Source organism: Panthera tigris, chromosome F2, assembly GCF_018350195.1.
Source record: "Panthera tigris isolate Pti1 chromosome F2, P.tigris_Pti1_mat1.1, whole genome shotgun sequence".
In the NCBI taxonomy this organism is placed as follows: domain Eukaryota; kingdom Metazoa; phylum Chordata; class Mammalia; order Carnivora; family Felidae; genus Panthera; species Panthera tigris.
In genome coordinates, this window is record NC_056676.1 from 57,787,526 (window position 1) to 57,808,570 (window position 21,045).

Here is a 21,045-nt window from a genome sequence, read left to right on the forward strand (position 1 = left end):
TCCAGGATTGTGATGCCTCCTGCTTTGGTTTTCTTTTTCAAGATTGCTTTGGCTATTCAGGGGTCTTTTCTGGTTCCATACAAATTTTAGGATTTTTTGTTCTAGCTCTGTGAAGAATGTTGGTGTTATTTTGATAGGTATTGCATTGAATATGTAGATTGCTTTGGGTAGTATCGACATTTTAACAATATTTGTTCTTCTTATCCAGAAGCATGGAATATTTTTCCATTTTGGGGGGCTTTTTTCAATTTCTTTCATAAGCTTTCTATAGTTTTCAGTGTATAGATTTTTCACCTCTTTGGTTAGATTTATTCCTAGGTATTTTATGGTTTTTGGTGCAATTGTAAATGGGATCGATTCCTTGATTTCCCTTTCTGTTGCTTCATTGTTAGTGTATAGGAATGCAACCAATTTCTGTGCATTGATTTATATCCTGCAACTTTGCTGAATTCATGGATCAGTTCTTGCAGTTTTTTTGTTGCAGTCTTTTGGATTTTCCATATAGAGTATCATGTCATCTGCAAAGAGTGAAAGTTTGACCTCCTCCTGGTTGATTTGGATGCCTTTTATTTCTTTGTGTTGTCTGATTGCTGAGGCTAAGACGTCCAATACTATGTTGAATAACATTGGCGAGAGTGGACATCCCTGTCGTGTTCCTGACCTTAGGGGGTAAATGGGTAATTATTAACATCATCATTCAAATTGATTGTCACTGATTTGAAAGCCTACAAAGGTAAAGCTGCTGAGATTAAGGTGCCTATCTTCCACTTGTTTTATCTTCCATAGCCCTTAGGTTATTACAGTGTGTACACAGACATATACACACAATTAAATGGTAATTCTGAAATCTTAGGAAGAGAATTGTTTCATGTAAAAATAAAATTTTTAACTTCTCAGAAAGATTAAGCAATACAACCAATGAAATTATGGGACATAACATATAGGCATGAAAGAGCATCTTTGTAATTATATATTACATCTGTATAGTCATTGTTTTGATTACTGATGCCCTTATTAGAACAAGTGGCCATTTGGAGTATGTTCAAAATTCTCTTCATGAACCTTCGTTTAACTATGACTATTCCAAACATTGACTTATTTGCAGAAACAGCATTATAAAACTGTTGTTTTCTTCCAATTTATTCTATTCTAGTTACTTAAAACAAGAGACTTGAATTAAGTTAGCATCTTAGAATAAAATACTTGGTTTGACAGTAAAAGTGGGATCATAGCCTTGTATCAAGTTGCCAACGCTGTATCACTTATAGTGTGGTTTGCAGAGGAGTCTTAAGTCCATTTAAAGAGACACAGAAAGAAAGGACATCTAGAACACTGAGAAATGACTTCTAATTATCTGTTGTCTCATATACGTCACAGTGTGATTCCATTCAGAGGCTATTGGATCATAATTCAGCCGTGGAACTAAGTGTGTGATTCATCTATGGGACAAAATCGTGGAGAAGCTGGTTATGACTATGAAATGCAGAGGGAAATCTGGCTTGGTACCAAGTATTTATTATATTCCCTTCCTTAAATAATAATTTTTATTAGGCAGGAAAAGTATTGGGCATCAAGAACTATTTATGTTTGTACTTTTCCTAGATAATTAAATAGATTTTCTTATGAAGTTAACTATAACTTTCATCTAACCAATACCAAATTAAATCCAATAAATTTCCCATATATTATACATTTGCGTTCCACAAGGGCAACATTTTATTAAAAAGTTATTCAATCTTTCAAAGTGGGATAAAACAAACTACACATTGTTTAGATGTTCCACTTAACAACAGACTGCCTGTGTAGCTCTATAAAACAACTTGAAGAAGCATTATTTTTGTTTAATTAAAGAATAATAATTTAATATTGACCCTGTGATTACATATTGTCCACAGGCTATGACTGTGGGCACTTGAGGCAGTCATAGTGAATCTGATTATGCCTACAACTTTTTGAGCTGTATGATCTTGAGAAGAATCTTTTACATATTTGTAAAATGGGACAAAATTCATTATCTACCTTCCAGGCTAGTTGTGAGATTTAATTCGTAATAAATATGAATTTCCTATGTTAGAAAATTGAGAAACAAACCAATCTCTCTTGACCATGTCGACTTAAAAAAAAAGAGGTAAAATGAGGCAAGCACAACATTGTCAAAAAGAGGAGTTATTTGGGAATAGCAATACACAGACTATCACAAACAATAGGTAAGTGCACTGAATGTTTGGAGTAGGCTGTATTTATGGGCAGGAACCGTAGAGGGGAAAGTTCAGTTAGAGTCTGCTAAAATCAACTGCAAATGGAGACCAGCTTTGAAAACTCCCTGAGCAAAATCAGTCCAATTATACAAACAAAGCTCAATTCAGTTTATTTTGTGAGATCACCCTGACCTGGGTCATTGCTTGTTCATGTCCCTTGAAACCATGAGCAAAAATTTCACAAGGTTGATATAAGGTAATGCCTGATGAACTCCCTATCATTTAAGAAAATTCCAACATCATCAGTTCTCTGTTAATCAATCATTTATGGGAAATCAGTCTTTCACTCCTTAAGTTTCATTTTCCTTAGGGCACATGCATGAAGTTTTCCATTTTCTAGAATCCTCTTGTTCCTTCTTACATTGAACTTCTTTCACAACTGTCCCCCTCTTTTTTCTGGGATTTCTTAATTAGATGAAGTACTATGCAATAAAATGTGTAATGTGGCTTCCTTAACAAGGACAGAGGTTCTGAATGTCAGAACCTGGAAGTGAGTGAGATTCTGCTTACTGTGAGTTGAAACTTAAAGAGAAATGTCAGATAGGAGATAGCCAGACATGTAAATTCCTTGTAGCCCTCCAAGAAAAGTTCACCATGCTGTGTAAATACACTTGCTGAGAAACTCCTTTAAAAAATGGCAGAGGAAGCTATAGTTCCTAACATTCTGTGAGTCTAGCTTGTCTTGATACCACAAGCAAAGCCATCAACAACAAAAGAAACTGCAGATGAATAATCCCTTATGAATATAGACAATTTCCTGAAAAAATTACTACAAATTAAGTCCTGAAGCATAAAAAAAAAAGGTTAACGTATCATGACCAGGTGGGATTTATCCCAGGGATGTAAGATAGTTTCAACATACGAAAATCAATGTAATAGCTCACATTAATAGATTAAAGGACAAAAGCCATATGGTTATCTCAATAAATGCAGAAAAAAATTGACAAAATCCTATAACTTTCATGATAAAAACACACAATTAACTAGGAATGGAAAAAAATATTCTCAGGGCACCTGGGTGGCTCAGTCAGTTAAGCCTCCAACTCTTGATCTTGGCTCAAGTCATGATTTCACAGTTTGTGAGTTTGAGCCCCACGTCGGGCTCTGTGCTGACAGCACAGAGCCTGCTTCAGATCCTCTGTTCCTCTCTCTCTCTGCTCCACTCGTGCTCTCTCTCTCTCAAAAGTAAATAAACATTATAAAAAGATTTTTAAAAAAGAAGAAAATATTCTCAATATAACAAATGGCATCTATTGAAGAACATGCAGCTAACATCATACTAAATGGTGGAAGAATGAATGGTTTGCCACTATTATCAGGAACAAGGAAAGGATGTTCACCCACCCCACTTCTGTTCAACATTGAACTGGAGATTTTAGCCTGGGCAGTTATCAAGAAAATAAATAAATAAAAGGGAAAGGGAAAGGATGGGAAGGGAAGGGAAGGGAAGGGAAGGGAAGGGAAGGGAAGGGAAGGGAGGGGAGGGGAAGGGAGGAGAGGGAGGGAAAGGAAGGAAAAGCTTCATTTGCAGGAAAAAGTAAAAAAAAAAGGAAAGGAAAAAGTAAAGCTATATTTGCAGATGAAATAGTCTTGTATATATAAAATCCTACAGAATCCACTAAGAAAATGAAAACTAATAAATGTATTTGGCAAGTTTTCAGGGCATAAGATCAATGAAAAATATATTAGTGGTTTCCTATGCAGTAGATATGAGTAAACATAAAATGCAATTAGATAATTACATTTATACTACCAGCAAAATAACTTAAAAATGAATTTATCAAATAAGTTCAAAACTTTTACTGAAAGCCACAAAACATTTGTGAAAAAAGCTAAAGAAGGCTTAAATAAATGGAAAAATTTGTAGATTTATGGTTAAGGTGATAATATATCCCTAACTGATCTACTGATTCAATGTAAACCCCATCAAAACCCTAGCTAATGTCTTTGCAGAAATTAATAAGCTGATCTTAAAAGGCATGTGGAAATTCAACAGAACAAGAATAGCCAAAATAATATTGAAAAAGAACCAATTGGATCAATGGAATAGAATTTAGATTTCAAAAATAAATGTACACATTTATGATCAATTGATTATCAGCAAGAGAGAAAAGACCATTTAATGAAGAAGGAATAGTCTTTTCAACAATCATTTCTGGGACAACTGGATATATACAAACAAGTAAAAGAAGTTGAGCCCTTCAACCATATGCAAAAATTAACTCAAAATTGATCAAATACACATATTTAAGAACTCAAGCTATAAAACTCTGAGAAGAAATGTAAGTGTAAATCCTTGTCAACTTTGTGAATTAGAAAAAAGTTTTAGATATGACAGCAAAAGGCACAAGAAAAAAAAACACAAAAAAATGATAACCGGACATAATTAAATTTAGACAAGGGTCTGGGATATATAAAGAACTACTATAATTAATAATAAAATGACATATAACTCCACTGAAAAGCAGCAAATGATTTGAATAAACATTTCCCAAATTAAAAATAAAAATGAATAAGTGGGGCACCTGGGTGGCTCAGTCAGTTAAGCATCCGACTTTGGCTCAGGTCATGATCTCATGGTTTGGTTGCTGAGTTCAAGCCCCACTTGAATACTGAGTATTCCAGTATCTGTCAAAGAAATTGTATGTGTTATTAAAAAGCTTCCTACAAAGGAAATTTCTGTCTTGATTAGATTCACCAGTGAATTCTCCCAACAAAAGGAGAAATAATACCTATGGTGAATGAACAAAGTTTTCCAAAGGTCATCTTAGTATAATAAAATAAATTATAAATCACTCTTTTTCATATACATAAGTTATTGATATGGAATGTATTTGCAAACACATCCAGACATGTAGTGTTCTGTAATCAAATGTTGCCTTCTTTACTTCTGTATTTTTTCTACTTGCGCAAATTACTTCTATTTAAATGCTTTCCCTTGTATTGAAAAGAAGTGTTTCTTTCTACATTACCAAAGAATAGATGTTGATACATATATATTTATAATATACAACTCATTAATTAATATTGTTTAGGTCTTCTATGTACTTATGTTTTTTCCAGTTGAAATGATTTGGATTTATAGTAATAAGTTAAAATATTTTATTTTGGGTGAATTTTGTCTGTTTCTCTATCTCTCCCTTTATTTCCTGTAGTTTCTACTTTAGAAATTTTGCTACTATGTTAGATATTTGGGTCTGTCATACAATCATTATGAATTCCAACCTTTAAAATGTTTATTTAATGTTTGGGGGCTAAATTCTACCTTCATTGACAAACCTCTATTTTCTTTTGTTTGAATTTGGAATATGTTTTGTTGATCACTTTATTTTAACTTCTTTTTCCCCCTACAATGTCTGTGTTTTTAATAATGATAATGATATTAAAAGCAAATACTCATAAAACATTTGCTATCTGCCTGGCATTATTCCAAGTGATTTTCCATGTATTAACTCATTGTCCTTAAAACTAAAGTCAGCTACATAATTTGAAAGACCAAATGCAAAATGAAGACACGGGGCCTGCTGTTTAAAAATGAGGAAGAAAGTGCCATTAATACTAGGTACTGAAATATAAAACTTTTTTCTTTCTTCCTCTTGTGTGGTGTTAAAATTTGTACTTAATGTCATTCTAAGTAAAAAAAACTAAAAATTTGAATTATGAACATGAATTTTGCCTTCATCTTTATATTTTAGAATGTCTGTTTTATTTTTTGTTAATTTTTTTTAAATTTTAGCCTCTTTAATTCAGTTTGTTTTAGGCATACCTTTGGATTAAGGACATAAATCTAATACAGAAAAAAATGAAACACATATAAAGTTAATATAAAAACCACAGATTAAAATACCCTCTGCCTCAAAAAAGCTGAAAATGGAAGCAATTGAATATCACACACATAATATAAATGTAATATAAAATACAATTAAGCAATTGCTTACAAGAAAGAAAGCAACAAATTCAAAATCCAAATATAAATGAAGGAAAAATAGGAAAATTTTAAGTTTGAGCTTCCTGAAATCAGAAAAGAAGTGGACAAAATGACAAAGTAATTTCAAAAATAAAAACTAGTTACAAGATATCCAAAATATAAATGACAAAAAGCCCCGTTAGGAACATAGAGATAGAAGTGAAAGGAGCAAATAAAGGATGGTGGTAGATACAGGAAATAGACAAACATATTTCAAAATATTAAAACTGGTAACTCTTGTGGAGAAAAACAATATGATATGATAAAACCACAACTGAAACTGTTTCAAGGAGACAACCTAATTCAACATATTGATGGGGCACTATCAGAGATGACTCAGGTTGGCCATTCAAGACCCAATAAGCTAATAGGGAAAAAAAAAATTCTAAATGTAAAGGGAGAAAAAAAAAAAAGAAATTTGTTAAGAAAAAAACAGTTTAATGTGTCTATAATCTTTTTTAAATGAAAAGGAAAACTGCATGTATGTTGATTTTCTTACACAAAGTTTGTATATTATGTGTTAAAAATTATCTGAATGTATTTATATATGTGTGTGCAAAGATATTTATAAAATGAAATTTATAATTGCATGTATGGTTATATTTATAAATATATGACATCTACCACATAAATATACATGGATATATATGTATGTATATATATTATATATATATGTATGTATGTATATGTGTACATGTATAAGTTCCCTCCCCCTCTTTATATGTGTTTATATATTTAAATATATAAATATATTTATATTCATATTTATATGTGTTTTCATACATATATATATATACATATATATAAACTCATATATATTCCAATACTCTAAAACCAGTCAAGTAATAAAAATATACATGAGAGGTACCTGGGTGGCTCAGTTGGTTGAGCATCATCTGACTTCAGCTCAGGTCATGATCTCACAGTTAGTGAGTTCAAGCCCACATCAGGCTCTGTGCTGACAGCTCAGAGTCTGGAGCCTGCTTCAGACTCTGTGTCTCCGTTTCTCTCTGCCTCTGCCCTGCTCACTCTCTGTCTCTCTCTGTCTGTCTCTCTCTCACTCCCAAAAATAAATAAATATTAAAAAAATACAAACATATATGAATGATATGAGTGTGTATTTTTCATAAATTACTCAATCGGCTATTCAGTGTAGAAACAGCCAGGTCATATTTTTCAGTCAAAATTTCTATGACAGTTAACTCTATAATGGTAGGTATTAAGTTTTAATGCATTTTAGCTAAAAATAATATATGAAATGTATTTTATACTGTAAACATTGAATTAATGTTAAGGATTGCAGATAAATAAATTACCTTGAAAAACTATTAAGCTTTCATTCACTTAAATGCTTCCAATTATTTTTATCATTTGGTTCCACCATGTTCATTCCCTAATTTTAGCCATAACTATTACATAATTTGATGTATTTTAACTACAGATTTTTTGTTTTAGTAGCACATGTTTATGTTGTTATTTTTAGGAAAAGTGAGTGAGCCGAATAATTCACATACTAATAAAATATTGGCTACTTGTATTTGAACATTGTGTAGGGAAAAAAACTACAACGTCTTACTGCTCGTTTGAAATGTCAGATGCTTTCTAATCTCCTCGGGAGTGATCAAACACTAGAGATTCTAGAGGAAGAAGAGTGGTGGGGAGAAGATAATGCAAAGCATTTGTTTCTAAGGGCAAAAGGAAGACATTGGTGACCTTAGAGAAAACCTTTCTAATTGTTTCTCAGGGAATTCGCGGCAAGTAATATTCTGATAAGTATGTTTTGTTCCAACTTTCTAAATCAGACAAACATTTTATGTAATAATATATACATAATAATAAATAATGACATACATCTCCGTTTTTATAAGACACAAAGAAATATTGCTTAGCTTCTAGTTCAAATTCCTTTTTGCATCTTGGCGACTGGAAGTTGGAATAGGAATAAGGAGGAACATTTGTTGGGTGAAGCTGAGGGAGACAACCATAGGGAAAAGATTTTGTTATTATTGTTTATAAATCCCTCATTAAAAAAAACAATATATTTATTTTTGTTTCTTTTTAGCATTGTTGTATCTTTAGCATCCCACAGAGGTGGGAACTCTTAAGGGAATCTAGAAACATTCTTGTAACTTTTATTATGATAAAAGCACTACATATTTGGGGATATATATATATATCTACTAATGGAGTATCTGTGGTGCTGAGTAATGTGAGTTTACAGATAAACTAGTTATATATGTTGTAAATGATCACATTTAGTCAGCCATCTGTCCCTTAAATATTAAGACTTATGCACAGTTTCAACATCTGTGTATGCACATATATTTTTGTACATTGCTGGTAAAATGCTGACAGGAGTGGAAAACAAAAATGATAAACCAATGAAACTTCAAAGGACTTTGCTTTTTTGATTTTATGTAGATTTATCTCCTGCTTCTAAAGTACATCTGTTGTTGTCTTTACTGAAATTCTAAAACTAATCAAAATCCTTTTGAGAAAAAATGCATTGAAATTAAATTTTACATGCTTTGTAAATTTACAAATTTATTTGTAAATATACTCAGTTAAACTAGATTTTTGTCTATCAGTGAGATAATTCGGCATAAGCAATCCATAGACATCCAGTGACTTAAAAAATCCCTACTTATTAACCTTAAAGAATTAAGGTAGTCATTTGCTATGACTACATTTTTTTCTACTCAAGAAAAAAAATACACACATATGCATATATAACATTAATTAGATAAGGGAGAGAATATAATTTTTGATCTGAATATGTTTAATATATTAAATATCTGGATATATATCTGAAGAATCTATTAAAGGCATAAATTTCTCTTTATACTTACAAATAAAGAGAAAAATAAAGGAAAAGGAAGAAAGGAAAATGGAAAGAAGGAAAAGGAAGGAAGAAGAAAGAGGAAGAGAAGGATTGTAAAGAATTTACAAAAGAGAAAACAAAAGGGGGAAGGGACAGAAAGGAAGTGAATTCACTAGAATGAAATAATTAAATAATTCATCTAAAAAAAGTGTTTAGGATATAAAAAGTTAGCAGTTGAAGTAAAAATATGTATGCTTTACAAAATTTTGGAAATAGTCTTATTGTACTATTTTTCATGTGTGGACACAACTTTGATCTTAGAACGTGGCAGGAAATGCATTTGATTTGAGAGAGATGTCACTTTTATAACTTTGAACCATATAGAGTAAATCATGGCCAGCTCAGACTACCATATGGCCAACAGGGAATGGCAAAGTAGGTGCAGTAAGGTAACAGTATGTTTTCAACTAAAACAAAACCCACAGAAACCTGAAAGAAGAGGATATAGATCATTATCTGAGATTATCATCATTATTGCCATTTCAGTTTTCAGTATACAACTTCTTGAGAACAGATGACAACTCCGAAGTATTTTGAGCAATTTTCTGTACACTGTGAATATTTATCCCTTAACTGTTGATAATATTTATAGTAATATATCTAAGGGAACTGAAATTTGGATGGTGATACTGCACTATAAACAGCAGTTAAACAGTAGTCACACTGAAGAATGCAAAAAGCCTTTTGAAGGGTTTGAACTGTAAAGAAGTCTTTAGTGATTCTCTGTTAGTAAATTGTCATTGCTGTCTTTCAGGGAGGTTCATTACTAACCATTGTTTTCCATATACTTCTACATAGTTAGCCACCTTTTTAGTAACATGACATTATTGTAATAGGGTGCTTGTTAGTAGATAAAACTATTGAGGAATTCCAGGAGCCCTGGAAACTTCTCAGGATTTAGGATAAGTTGATTCACTTCTGAAAGAATCAGAAAGTTTCTGAAATAGGTACCCTAGCATCACCAGGATACTGATTTTCTTGGTCTTTTATCCATATTCAAACAAACACCTCTCCTGGAGGGTTCGGAAGTGTATTTCCTGCAGGACTGAATAGAAATGCATCCACGGGGGTGGGAGGAGGATCTTCTTTCATCAGCCAGTTTCATAAAGCAGAACCTCAGGATTCCATTATGTTTTTTATCATTTTAATTCGATCTGCCTTTCATTCATAGAGCCTAGTGTTAGGCTATCTCTCAGTCCTAGTTTATGGCAATGTCCTGATGTTTTATGGACTTCACAGGTATGATAGTATATTGTAAAAATTGAAAATTATGTTAGAGCACCCCCATAAAAACTTTGAAATGTCCTAGAATATCTTTTCTAATATTGGGGCTGAATAGATGTACTGACCTGAAGATGGTCTCTCTTTTCATTTTTTAATTCCTCATCAAACCCACCATCACTATCTGTTATCTTTCACAAAATTGTCAATAGAAAGTGCTTTCTTCTTGTAAATATTTCTGATTTTTCTGGGCACCTCAATTTGGTTGATGTTTGATTTTGTGAACTATTTTTAATAGACTTAATCCATAGTATATATACTTTTTGTGTTCTGTTATAATATTTTTCTGTATTTGCCAATAATCATAGAGAGCATGGTTTCTTTTTTTATTTTTTAAGTTTATTTATTTATTTTGAGAGAGAAAGATAGAATGAGCAGGTGGAGGGGCAGAGAGAGAGGGAGAGAGAATCCCAAGCAGGCTCCATGTTGTTAGCTCAGAGCCAGACACGAGACTTGATCCCACAAACTGTGAGATCATGACCTGAGCCAAAATCAAGATTTGGATACTTAACCAACTGAGCCACCCAGGTGCCCTGAGAGCATGGTTTCTTAACAAAAGTGAACTTGCTCTTTTCAAATAAAAGCTTGGGTTAGTTTTATATGTTGTCAAGGCTGTAAGTGTCCACTCACTCTCAATTTAACCACATATAGGAAATAAATTGAATACTAAATGGAATATCTATGAGAGCTGGTATCTATGGACAGAATATCTATGAGAACTGGCAGAGTTATCTTTAATTGGTGTCATCATAGCATAATGGGGCCCTGAGCATGCTCTGATATTAAGACTAAATACCATTTATTGTTTGCCATGACCTATGTATTAATGTTGTAAAACTATTCATATGAGCATAGTTTCACACACACACACAAAAAACAAAAACATAAACATTGGCACTTTAAAACTTTAATACCACGATTATATACTTAAACTTTTGTGATATTTTAAATGAGTTGATTCTCACATGGTGATTTTTTGTGTACAAAATAAATTTTTACCAACAAAAGGGATTCGCATTACCAAATAGGAAATGACCCAGCAATGTTTGTACATTTTGCATTTATTCTGTAAGAAGAAAGCTATTTTGTGCTTCCTCACGACTGTCATAACTGATAATTTTTAGAGCAGCTATAGCACCTTCTATGTATTTGTGACTTTAATACTAGGCATATATGAACACTGAGGCAATGTTATTGCTACTAACATGGAAGGGGATCATATATTTAATGAATTTTAGAAGCAATAAAGTACTTTAGAATTTAGGCATCTGACTGAATGTCTGAAATGGGCACTGGAGGATTTAAAACAATATCAAGATAAGTAAATAGACAAAAGTATGTAAAAAAATAAAAGATAAAATCTGGTGTTGTATAAATAGCATGCTATATAAATACTTCAAAATAGTAACATATTATAGAATAATCAATCTAGGAAAGATTTTCTATCTGTGCAGCTTTGTCGAGTTAGACAAGCATTAAAATAATGACTTACTTTCATCTTATTTCATGTAAACATACCTGCTTGAATACATTCAGTTATAGACATTCCAACCCTAGAAGCACATAGTTAAATGAAGAAAGGAGCTCACAGCAAAGACAATATGAGAGATTAAGAGAATAGACTAATGACAAAGGATTGAAATATCTCAAATTTTGTGAGCTAGAGTGAGCAAAGTCTACCAGGGGACATGAAGTCTGCCTATAAATATCAAGTACTTGTAAACATGGATTAAGAAAATATTTTAACCCAAGAGTGATGATGGGAAAACTAGATTTAAAAATATGACAAATAAAATATATTGGATATTTGAGAAACAACTACATTACTTCAAGAAGATTGTATAGACATAGCTTTTTGATTCTTTTGGAAATAGCTTCATGGCAAACTGGGTGGTGTAAAGGCAACATAGTTGCCTATATCAATTCAGTTGATAAATTCACTGTACAAAATATAGGAAAAATTAAACTCAAAAAGTATTTGCCTCTTGCACTGGCTTTTTGTTGTTGTTGTTGTTGTTGTTGTTGTTTTGGCATACAGTAGCCCCAGTTCCTTATATGTTACAAACAGTAAACTGAAAAAAATATATTTTTAATTCTTTCTAGGGTTATGTGAACTCCACTGTAAGTAGAATACTTAGATTGAGGAATTTAAAGACATAATTAATTGAGTAAAATTAATATATGTTATATATATTTTAAAATCTAAAGCCTCTGTTCAAATTCTGGACTATGATCACAGCTATTAGCCTGCTAAGAAGATTGAGAGCAACTATTAACTTAAGGCAAGTATACATTTCTTAATGTTGGACATCTCCTTGCCCTATCAACTTTTGGGCTGATTTTGACTTTGAATATTATATTCTAGGCTTCTGTCTTCCTTCTGGCTCACCTCTCTCATAATCCTGATTTTGGTTATTGGATCTATTATTTTTTATCTTTCTTACCCCAGATTCTGATGTAATCATAAATTCCTATTATTTATACATGTTCTTTATTGATCCTTTTACTTTATGCAGTCATAGTATCAATTACCAGTGTCTGCTTAGAACACTATATTAAGAAGATTTTTGATTGCCAAAAAAATAGGCACAGTCATTTGATGATGTATAACATGGTGTAGTGGGAGGAAGTGGCAACATGTGGATCACGAATGAACCACTGTTAATCATATTACATATGATTCTAAAGCACATGTTCATATCACATCATGGGACTCTTAGCTAAGAGAATTATTTTTTTTTTCTGTCGAACCAGCTCTAACACGAATATATGTAATACTCCTTACTTTATATTGTCGTTTGAATATTTCTAAATTTCTTAAATATGACATTTCCACCAAAAATCTATTGCTTCCCATCTGCTTCCCTCTTTGTAATTATAATGGTAAGGATAGTGTCTTAGAACAATGGTAATTTCAATGAATTTGAACTAAATAAATGGATAAAGAACATGAATGGGCTTCAGTTTTCTCACCATTTCAGTGAGGGAATTGATCTGAATTATTGATTCTCCATCTCAGATTATAACGAAAATTAATGTGGATAATCATGGTAATAATAACACATAATACCACTGCCCTGGTTGAGTTGGGATGGAGCATAATAAATTCATTTTCTGATCTTGTTTCAAGTAAGAAGACCCAATTAGATCATGTCCTAGGAAGAAGATGGAATTTAGCTCAGAGATGACAAAAATTAATACCCAATAAGTGGGTTACAGTGGAACTCATGATATAAAAAAAATTGCCTAGGCTTCAAAATAGGAGAAATCAGAATGAAGAGCAGATAGGATTGGAGAAAAAGAGGTCTTATGTCTGAATCTCTAGATGAAACTTAGGTTAGAAATTAGGGTTAAAGATTAGAAAATTCTAGGGATTGGGTAATCAGAACATTTACACTGCTTCTTAACCATTTCCCATAACTGTAGACACATACATTTCAATTTAATTGCTTCTGAAGAAATAATGATGGATATATCTAAAAGTGGGTGTGGGTGTGGGTACCATCTTGGTACTTTGAAATTACTTCCAGGAATTTCAGTTCAACCATGGTGGTGAAAGCTGTCTGCAGCTACACTAATCAAGAGTTTAGGGTACCTGGCTGGCTCAGTAAGTAGAGAGGGTGACTCTTGATCTTGGGATTGTGAGTTCAAGCCCTACATTAGGTAAAGAGATTGCTTAAAAGTAAATCTTTTAAAAAGAAAAAAAAAAGACAGTTTGGTAATGATGAAAGGTAGACATTATACATGAGTGGAACAGAAGAGAATACAGAAATAGACTCACATGTTATAGTATTGATTAATTTTGACAATGTAGCCAAAGTGTTTCAATGCAGAAATTGTATTCAATTTAAATATAAACTCTTACCTCACATTATAAACAAAATATTAACTCAAAATGGATCATAAGCTTAAGTGTAAAACCTAAAAGAACATGAAAGTATAAGTCTTTTAGAAGAAAAATGGGAAGCCATTTTTGCTACGTTGGAATAGACAAAGCACTCTTAGACATAATACAAAACGCATGAACTATTATTTCAAATCAGTACACTGAATTTCATAATAAATATTTTTTAAGTTGGTGTTCATAAAACATCATTAAAAATGAAAATGCTAGCCATAGAAGGAGAGAATTTATTTGCAACACATATATTCGAGATTGAACTTGCAATTAGAATAAATACAAAAAAAAATAATGTTTATTTATTTTGAGAGACAGAGAGATAGAGCATGAGCAGGGGAGGAGCAGAGATAAAGTGAGAGAGAAAGAATCCCAAACAGCCTCTACACTTTCAGCGTAGAGCCTGACATGGGGCTTGAACTCAGAAACCATGAGATCATGGACTGAGCCCAAATCAAGAGCCAGACACTTAACCAAGTGAGCCACCCAGGCACCTCAAGAAAACATACAAGATTATAACACCTCAATAATAAGGCAAAGAGTTCAATAAAAAATGGGTAAAAGTGAACAGATACTTTATTCAAAAGTAATTTGTATGACCGATAAACACTGGACAAACTCAATATCATCATTAGTCACCCAGAAAAGCCCATTAAAACCACCATAAGTTACAAGCTACACATCTTTGTGACTAAAATAATAATAATAGTAGTAATAATTAATATATTAAAAAAAAATAAAAAAAACAACAAAGTAAAAACTGACCATGCCAACAATTGTTGAGGATGAAGAGAACTCTTCTCCATTGCTTGTGGAAATGCAAAATATACAATTACCCTGGGAAAAATGTTTGACAGTTTCTTAAATACTCATCGATGTATGACCCAGCTTTCCACTGCTAGCTAACTACCTACCCAAAAGAGTGAATGTCCATACAAAGTTTCACCCATAAATGTTTATACAGCTTTATTTTTAACAGCCTAAATCTGGAAGCACCTCAAATGGCCATAAATGGTGAATGAATAATTTCAGTATAGCCACACAGTGTTATATTATTTAGCAATAAAAAGGAAGCAACTACTGATATATGTAACTACATAAATGAAACAAAACAAAAATATAGATGATTTTAAAAATCCTTATGTTGAGGGAAAGCAACTAGGTAATGAAGATTTTTGTAGTAAATTGAAATTTTAAAATAATATAATCTATAATCACAGAAAACATATCAGTGCTTTGTGTATGGATGGTGTTGAGGGGAAAATTGATGACAAAGGACATACAAGGGGATTGAGGAAATAGTATCTTGGTGTGTTTTAAAGTTTGTCAAACCTTTAAATTTGTCAAAACTCATGATGTCCTCCAAATGTGCGCAGCCTTTTGGGTATCAATTTTACCCCAAGAAAATATGTTTTTTTTAAGGTGCTTCCAAATACTCATTAATCCCAATTTAAGCTTTCTCCAGCTAAATAAATATAGAAGTTATTGGCTTCTTGTTTAAATCTCTTCCTTCCCATACTGAGTTCATTTTTTAAAAAAGCATACAATAGTAAGATATTAAAAGTTACTCATTTTTCCCCTATAGTCATTATATTAAATATAACCCAAGACAGCCTTAACCAGGGTGTTTTAAAAATGAGGAGAATAGAATAACTTCTTGTTCAAATGTTTCATTATTAACCAATAGTATTCAATCTATTACATTTTAAAAATACCCCCAATGCAAAAACAAGTCAAAGTTATCCAATTACTCTGTTTAAAATCATCCAACAAAAACAAACAGTAAAAACACTAGTTTATTTTCTTATTTCCTTTTAGTCTTTAACCTTTCAAAGACTCATTAGGATGAAAAAGAGAAAAGGCTACCTATAAGGCATAAAAATAATTGAAAATTATTATCACAACTTAAATCAATATATTCCACATGATATTGAAGCCAGCTTTAGGCAAAACTAAAATGCAAATTATATAAAGGCTATTAGGAATAAGAAAACCTACGTGTACTGGGAAGAAATATTATTTGATATGAATGAATGAAAAGCAATCACATTCATTTATAAGTAATCCATACTGTGCAATCAGATACTTAAGGATGCCTGAGCACGTTGCTTGACAAGTTATAAGTCTTAATTTTCCTCCCACTTTTCAATCTCTGTTAGACCTCTAGATGTTGAAATCTCTAGGGATTAGGCCTCAGAATACTTCTTTTCTCTTTCGACACTTACTTTTTATGTGGTCTTTTTCACTTCAAATAGCACCAATATGGTAACGACTCCATGACTTCATTAATTCCAGATGTGTGTATCCTTGTGCATAGTCAATGTCTCAACTAGGATGTCTTAAATCCACCTTAAATACATGTGTTAAATCCACCCTAAATACATGTCTAAATACAGGTTTAAATTTTTAATCATTCTTCTAAAGTCACTTTCCTGCACTCCCAGTGTTTTTCACTTTGGTAAATGGGTAAGAAAACAGGGGCATCTGGGTGGCTCAGTAGATGGCATGTCTGACCCTTGGTTTCCACTCAGATCATGATCTCATGGTTCATGGGATCGAACTCCGGGTAGGGCTCTGTGCTGACAGTGAAGAGCCTGCTTGGGATTCTCTGTCTCCCTCTCTCTCTACCCCTCTCCTGCTTGTGCTCCCTCTTGCTCAAGATAAATATATAAACTTAAAAAAAATCTGTTGAAAGAAAAGAATGGGGACTTGGCTGTGGTCCGGTGGTTTTCTCTTACTTTGAAAATCCTTGGAGGTTTTATATATTTTGATTTTACCATACCCCTTGGATATGGAGAGAAAACAATGCATGGCTAAGCAGCTATATTTGTCTGAAATCTGCTCTCAATCTTTTTAATGTGATACAACTCTTTTATTATTTAATATTTTTTAATAACCCAAAATCTATGCACTTTCGTTTTCCAAATCCATGTCATTGTGCCCAGATTTACTTAGGTGTTACTGAGAAATAAAAATTGCATATATCAAAGTTATACAAAGTGATGATTGATTTGATATACATATAAATTGTGAAATGATTACCTCAATCGAGCTAGTTAACCCATCCTTCGTCTTATATCGTTACACTTTTTAATGAAAATACTTAATCTACTCTTAGCAAATTTCAAGTATGCAATATAATATTAACTATAAGTCACCATGATGTACACTAAATTCCCAGAATTTATTTATCTTATAATGGAAAACTTGTCTATTGGTTTTTAGCAGTTTTTTTGATAAATAATTCACATATATCATTGTGTAAGTTTAAGGCATAGAGTGTGATTGTTTGGTTTACACATATTGTGAAATGATTCCCACAATAGGTTCAGCTAACATCCATTTTTTTATATAGACACAAAAAAAATGAAAGAATAAAATGAAGGAAAAGTTTTCTCCTTGTGAGGAGAACTCAGAGTTTATTCTTTTTTTTAAGTTTGTTTATTCATTTTGAGAGAGAGAGAGAGAGAGAGAGAGAGAGAACGAGCAGGGGAGGGGCAGAGAAAGGAGAGAAAAAGAATCCCAAGCAGGCTCTTTCCTGTTAGCACAGAGCCTGACATGGAGTTCTATCTCACGAACTGTGAGATCATGACCTAAGCCGAAGTCAAGAGTCAGTTGCTTAACCGACTGAGTCACTAGGTGCCCCAGGATTTATTCTTTTAACAGCTTTCCTATATACCATACAGCGGTATTAGCTATGTCATCATGTTGTACCTTACATCCTAGTACTTATTTATCTTATAACTGAAAGTTGATACCGTTTGACCACCTTCTTCCAATTCTCCCTCCTCCTAACCCCTTCCTCTGGTAACCACAAGTCTGATTTCTTTTTCTATGATTCTTTCCTTTTCTTTTCTTTTTTTTCTTTTCTTTTCTTTTTAAGGTTCCACGTATGAGTGATCTCATAGAGTATTTGTCTTTCTCTGTCTGACTTCTTCCACTTAGCATAATGCCTTTAAGTTCCATTCAAGTTGTTGTAAATGGTAGGATTTCCAATTTAAAATATATATATATATATATATATTTTTTTTGAGAGAAAATATTTGAAAAAAAATATATATATTTATTTTGAGAGAGAGAGAGTGAGAGAAAGTGTGAGCAGGGGAAAGGCAGACAGGGGTGGTGGGGAGAGAGAGAATCCCAAGCAGGATCCTTGACTTCAGCACAGAGACAGATGCGGGGCTCAAAGTCACAAACTGTGAGATAATGACCTGAGCTGAAACCCAGAGTCTGATGCTTGACTGACTGAGTCACTAGGTGCCCCAGATTTCCAATTTTTATGGTTGAATAATATTTCCTTGCATATATATACCACAACTTCTTTTTTATTAAGTTTTTAATTCTTGTTTAATTCTTGTTTAATTCTTGTTTAATTCTTGAGAGTTTGTTTCTTGGTTTGTCTTTCTCCCTCTCTCTCTCTCTCTCTTTGTTCTTTTGCCCATTCGTTTTGTTTCTTAAATTCCACACATGAGTGAAAGCACATAGTATTTGTTTTTCTCTGACTGACTTATTTTGCTAACCATTATACTCTCCAGCTCCACCCATGTTGTTGCAAATGGCAAGATTTCATTCTTTTTTAGGGCTGAATAATCCATTGTGTGTGTGTGTGTGTGTGTGTGTGTGTGTATACACACACATATATACATTTATATATATGGGATAATATATATAATATATGTTGAATATATATACATTCATCTATTAATGTACACTTGGGTTTTTTCATAATTTGACTATTGTGAATAATGCTACAATAAACATGAGGGTGCATATATCCCTTTGAATTAGTGTTTTTGTATTTTGGGGTAAATACCCAGCAGTGTGATTCCTAGACCATAGGGTAGTTCTATTTGTAACTTTTTAAGGAACCTACTTACTGTTTTCCATAATGGCTGCACCAGTTTGCATTCCCACCAATGGTGCATAAGTGTTCTTTCTTCTCCACTTTCTTGCCAATACTTGTTGTTTCTTTAGTTTTTGATTTTAGCCATTCTGACAGATGTGAAATGATGTCTCATTGTAGGTTTGATTTATATTTCCTTGATAATGAGTGATGCTAAGCATGGTTTCATGTGTCTGTTGTCCATCTGGATGTCTTCTTTGGAGAAATGTCTATTCATGTCTTCTGCCATTTTTAATTGGATATTTTATATTTGGGGTGTTAAGTTTTATAACTTCTTTATAAATTTTGGATACTAAGCCTTATCTGACATGTAATTTGCAAATAATTTCTCCCATTCTGTAGGTTGTCTTTTAGTTTTTTGGATTGTTTCCTTCACTGTGCAAAAAATTTTATTTTGGTGTAATCCCAATAGTTTATTTTTTCTTTTCTTTCCTTTGCCTCAGGAGACATATCTAGAAACATGCTGCTATGGCCAATATCAAAGACATTACTGTCTGTGCTCTCTTCTAGGATTTTTATGTTTTCAGGTCTCACATTTATGTCTTTTAATACATTTTGAGTTTATTTTTCTGTATGGTGACAGAAAGCAGTGTTTCATTCCTTTTATGTAGCTGTCCAGTTTCCCAACACCATTTGTTGAAGAGACTGTCTTTGCTCCACTGCATAATCTTTCATCCTTTGTGGAAGATTAATTAACCACATACCTCAATTTCTTTATTCATTCATCCAACGATAGACACTTAGGTTGTTCCCATATATTAGGTTATCATAAATAATGCTGCTATGAAAATGGGAGTGCAGATATCTTTTCAAGTTAGTGTTCTTGTTACTTGTTGATATATTCCCAGAAGTGGAATTGCTGGATAATACTGTAGTTCAATTTTTAATTTGGGGGGGATCCTCCATATTGTTTTTCATAATGGCTGTTTCAGTTTATAATCTCACTGACAGTGCACAAGGGTTCCCCTTTCTCTACATCCACAATACCATTTGTTATGTCTTATCTTTTTGATGATGTCCATTCTAACTGGCATAAGGTATTATCTTATTGTATTTTGTTTTGTTTGTTTGTTATGCATTTTCCTAATGACTAGTGATGTTTAACCTCTTTTCATGTTTATATTGTAAGATAAAGTATTAGTTTTGGTTTATTCCCAGTAACAACTATCTCCAAAGGGCTGGAGTAGTCATTGACCTCTGCTATAATAGTCTATCCTTACTTTGTTATGTTTTGAAGGAAATGCTATACCAGATGTGAATATTTAGAATTTTTTTTGTTTTCCTTATTTTACTTGGTCTAAGTAAGAAACCAAGGCCAAAATATAGATCAAATAACATATAAAACTGTTAATATGAAAAAAGCACTGTGTTCAGTCTTACAATGCGCTTTCTTACTGTTACTTTTTCAGCAAAGCAGAGTAAGCATGCATTTTGCTCATATTTCAAATTATTTTCCTATTTTTTTCTTTTAAAAATGTTTTTATTTTATTTTTGAGAGCTAGAAACAGAGTGTGAGCATGGGAGGAGCAGAGAGAGAGGGAGAAACAGAATCCGAATCAGACTCCAGGTTCTGAGCTGTCAGCACAGAGCCGGATGCAGGGCTGGAATTCTCGAGTCCATGACATCATGACCTGAGCCGAAGTTGGACGCTTAACTGACTGAGCCACCCAGGCGCCCCTCAAATATTTTCCTAATTACATGACTTTATGTGTCATCTAAACTCAATATTTTTCAGGATGCCTGGGTGGCTCAGTCAGTTAAGTGTCTGACTTTGGCTCAGATCATGATCTCCTGGTCTATGAGTTTGAGCCCCATGTCAGGCTCTGTGTTGGACCACTCAGAACCTGGAGCCTGTTT